We start from the raw sequence: 4813 nt of genomic DNA on the forward strand, positions 1-4813 counted from the left end.
CTGACAATGGGTATGTAGAGGTACCGTATCGGCCTAAGGTACTGTATCGGCAGCCGTGGCCGAGTGGTTAGCGCGTTGGGCTTGCAGTCGAGAGCCTGCGTGTTCGACTCCAGCCACCCGCACTTGCTGTTGTTTTTCTGGGCATGAAACTTAACGATAATTGCCTCTACCCAGTGATCCATTTCGAGTAATGGGTAGTACCAAATTTAAATCATACGTAGAGTAGACAACCGGAAACAGACATTGCAGTCATTGACAAACAAACAAGTATATCCTGATATTTAATGATGTCTATTGGTTACGTATGTGTTGATGGTGTATGTCTGATATTCATCTTTAATTAATGTTTGTTGGAAAATTGCGAATAAATTTCTATGAAGCTGACAATTAATTGCAAGTTACTAATTGAAGTGTTGGCCTTGTTTAAATGTTACCGTAAGTCTTTTGATAAAACTTCCAAAAAGCACTTATTGGTAGGATTTTGTTCAAGGTTCAGTCTAAAAAGGTTATTTTAACATGAAAATCCTAACAATATCAATAACGTGATAACACTGACTGATTGACTATGGGAATCTTTATTCTCTGATTGATTAAACTTGTTTTAATAGCTTAATCCTGGCAGTTTTGCATACTTGTAGAATGTGGAGGTTTTAAACCACTTGATTGGCACAGGCCTGGTCACAGAGATTGACAATTAGGTTTAAACCATGGCGATCTGTATACACAGGCCTTGACAACGTACGAACTGGAGGGCTGACTGAAGGCCGATGTATTTTCAATTTTGAAGTTTAAGCTAAATTCACTTTATATTCCTTTTAAATGATAATTTAAACAATTTAAATTGCCAAAGTGTGATCACTGAATCCCAAATCACTGCAAAACTCCTAAAGTTATGTTGAAAAAATGACAATATTTTCCGAAATACTGGTGTTGCCAGACGCTTTTTGGATTTCCAGTACAAGTGCCAAAATCTATTCCGTTATTTGAATGGTAAAAACAGCACAAAAGTAACTCAAACTCTCTCAAAATATAGACAAACACTCTATTTATCAACTAATACTCAACTATCAACTTATACTCGTGATTTTGGCTACTAACAGATCGGCCTTCAGTCAAATTTTAAGCTGCACGTTGCCATGGCCTGTGTATAAAGGTCGCCATGGTTTAAGCTTGTTGTTTATTGCTATCCACTAGTTGTTGCTGAATGGAGAGCTGTCCATGAAATGTGTTTTTCAAATCCAAATCCTGAATGCCAAACTAACACCACTTGATCAGTGGAACTCATTCGACTCTGAAATTACTTTACATTCAAATTCGTTTGATTTACTATCCTTTCAATATGTATTGCTGTTACAACTGTATATATCCTAGTTATTCTTCAAATTCTGTTATCTCTGTAATTTCTTTTTGACATGAGCTCAAAACAAGATTTGTGGAATTCATTTGATGCTCATTTTCAATCTATAGTCGATGATCTAACATGTTTGAATGACGATGGGTCTGAAGTATCGTCATGCTACAAACGATTAAAGAAAATCTTAGAGTATAATGTTCCTTTTGGAAAACGAACTCGAGGATTAACTTTGATATCATGTTATCTTAGCTTAAAAGGCTCTAACGTAACAACGGAAGAAGAAAAAATTGTCATGACTCTTGGTTGGGCAGTCGAAATAATGCAAGGGTGTGCGCTCATTGCAGATGATATCATGGATCAATCCAAAACTCGTCGAGGCAGAATGTGCTGGTATCTGAATGAAGGAGTTGGTTATCAGGCTGTCAACGATAGCATGTTACTTGAATCATGCATTTTCACATTACTTCGCAAACATTGCAAACATCTGTCTTGTTATGCTGATTTGTTTGATGTGTTTCATCAAACTTTATTGAATGCAGAAATAGGGCAAAGTTTAGACATGCAAACATCTGGAAGGAATGAAATTGACATCTCATTATTCACTGAAAAGAGATATGCAGCCATTGTGAAATATAAAACATCATATTATTCTTTTTATTTGCCTATTGCTGTTGCATTGTATTTGGCTGGTGTTAATGATCCTAAAGTTCACACAAAGGTTTGTAATATCCTCCTACAGATGGGAAACTTGTTTCAAGTGCAGGATGACTATTTGGATGTCTTTGGGGATCCATTGATCACTGGAAAAATTGGCACAGACATTGAAGATAGTAAATGTTCATGGCTTATTGTTAAAGCTGTTGCACTCTCTTCACCATTTCAGATCAAAATCTTAAAAGAAAATTATGGCAAACATAACCCTGAAAATACTGAAGCAGTCAAACAAGTCTTTAAACAACTAGATTTACCAACAGTGTTTGAAAAATATGGATTGGACACTTATAATAAGATATGCTCAGAAATTGATAACTTTGATGATGTGTCTTTGTCTAAGTCTGTGTTTCTTAATTTACTGAACAAAATCTACAAACGTGTTAAATAGTTTTAAAGTTATGATTGTTTATCATCTTGATTCCTGAATGCAGTATCGTTTCTCAAAGGCAATCTCTGCAATAGCATACTGCAATTAGCAAACCAGAGTATGGCATCCAAAATGTTTTGGTATGGGAATACTATATTTGACTTCTTTTATAGCAAAAATATCAAGTTAACACAGCTTATCTCGTTCGAGTTTAATCAAAGTATTTGTTTCATTTCTTTCAAACCACTTTTTACTCATTGGGAAGTTGTTTTTTTGTGCAATGTTTGTTCAATTTGGATCAATGATAACTACCGGTACTCGTTTATTTTGAATCAAATTTATTAATGATCACTATACAATAGGGTGGGCTGAAAACAAACTTTTTTTTACCTCCAAAAAGTCTAAACACCATCTGTCTCACTAAAATTTTTCAGTTGCCCCCTCTAGTGGCCGAGCAACATCGCACTAAAAGTCACGAAAAGGACAATTTTTTTTAATGTGCTCTAAGTTTGTAACCGATAGTCATTGAGAACTAAAACTGGTATCAAAAGAAGCAGAAGCATGTTTCTATTTGTCTTAAGAGAACATTTTGCCATAAAATGTCTAAAAATGACGCCATTTTTAAAAAACTCTATTTTGAAGCGGTACACGACAACTGGGCGAGACAAAGTGGGCGATGCCACCTTGGGCGAGACCAGGTGGGCGACGAGTCAAGTGGGCGACGAGCCAAATGGGCGACGGCCAAAGTGGGCGACGTGCCAAGTAGACGACGGCCAAACTGGGCAACGGCAGCGAAAGTTTAGCCGGTCGGAACGGTGGTGACATATATAATTTATGTAGTTGCTTTGCGGCGTCACGGTGGTGACATATATAATTTATGTAGTTGCTTTGCGGCGTCACGGTTTATCGTGAAGCTTAAGAGAATAAAGTCATATTTTCTGTTTTAGATAATAAAATATGACTTTTTATTTTTACTTTAAAATACAATGATTTGAACCCTAGTAACTTCCTAAATGCAGTTCAAACAGCTCCTGTAGACATTGAAATTTGATAATTTGTGGAAGAGAAGCGATGGGAGATTCACGAAGCATGCTGTAATAGCGCTTGCTGTTTGATGTTAATTTGCATTGTGACATCATCTTGACACATTATTTTGCAACACACAAATCAGTTTCTGAATATTTTAAACGCTTGCGTTAGGTCACTAGGTCAGCCAGTGCTGAGATCTTAACTACTAAGTAGCTGGAAAGATGTAAGTGAAAGTTTTTTATAATTTATTTAGTTGCTTTGCGGCGTCACGGTTTATCGTGAAGCTTAAGAAAATAAAGTCATATTTTCTGTTTTAGATCATAAAATATGACATTTCATTTTTACTTTAAAATACAATGATTGAACCCTAGTAACTTCCTAAATGCAGTTCAAACAGCTCCTGTAGACATTGAAATTTGATAATTTGTGGAAGAGAGGCGATGGGAGTTTCACGAAGCATGCTGTAATAGCGCTTGCTGTTTGATGTTAATTTGCATTGTGACATCAGAGAGGCGATGGGAGTTTCACCAAGCATGCTGTAATAGCACTTGCTGTTTGATGTTAATTTGCATTGTGACATCATCTCGACACATTATTTTGCAACACACAAACCAGTCTCTGAATATTATAAACACTTGCGTTAGGTCACTAGGTGCTGTGCTGAGATCTGCCAGTGGTCAGCCAGTGCTGAGATCTTTACTCCTAAGTAGCTGGTTTGGTAGCTACATGCATTAGACATTTGAAGTTTGTAGTGATTTTCCAGCGAAACTGAAGTTTTTTGTTAGTTGTTCGAGTGTGTTATTGTTCACAATACTCCCTAACCGTTATCGAAAGATGTAAGTAAAAGTCTTTTATAACACAATGCAAATTAACATCAAACAGCAAGCGCTATTACAGCATGCTTCGTGAAACTCCCATCGCCTTTCTTCCACAAATTATCAAATTTCAATGTCTACAGGAGCTGTTTGAACTGCATTTAGGAAGTTACTAGGGTTTAATCATTGCATTTTAAAGTAAAAATAAAAAGTCATATTTTATTATCTAAAACAGAAAATATGACTTTATTCTCTTAAGCTTCACGATAAACCGTGACGCCGCAAAGCAACTACATAAATTATATATGTCACCACCCAGCGGCGCAACTAGAAAAAATCAAAGGGGGTCGGCAACGAGAGAGAAAACTAACAATTATTTGTAGAAGTGGATAATTTTATATCACAGTTAGATTGTTAGAATATTAGCCTAGTGTGAATTGACAGCGCAATGATCCAATTCTGTGACGTGCAAAGCAACCTTTTTCGCTCTGTCTGCGCTTGCTACTCACTCTCGAAAAAGTTTCCTGGGCACCA

General features: G+C 36.5%; 1 pseudogene; it reads left to right on the top strand.

The window, feature by feature from the left end:
- The first annotated feature begins 1412 nt into the window (after nucleotides 1–1412).
- On the top strand, nucleotides 1413–2456 carry LOC145773997 (farnesyl pyrophosphate synthase pseudogene; annotated as a pseudogene).
- The last annotated feature ends 2357 nt before the right edge of the window (nucleotides 2457–4813 follow it).

The sequence above is a fragment of the Aplidium turbinatum genome, chromosome 7 (genome assembly GCF_918807975.1).
Source record: "Aplidium turbinatum chromosome 7, kaAplTurb1.1, whole genome shotgun sequence".
Classification (NCBI taxonomy): domain Eukaryota; kingdom Metazoa; phylum Chordata; class Ascidiacea; order Aplousobranchia; family Polyclinidae; genus Aplidium; species Aplidium turbinatum.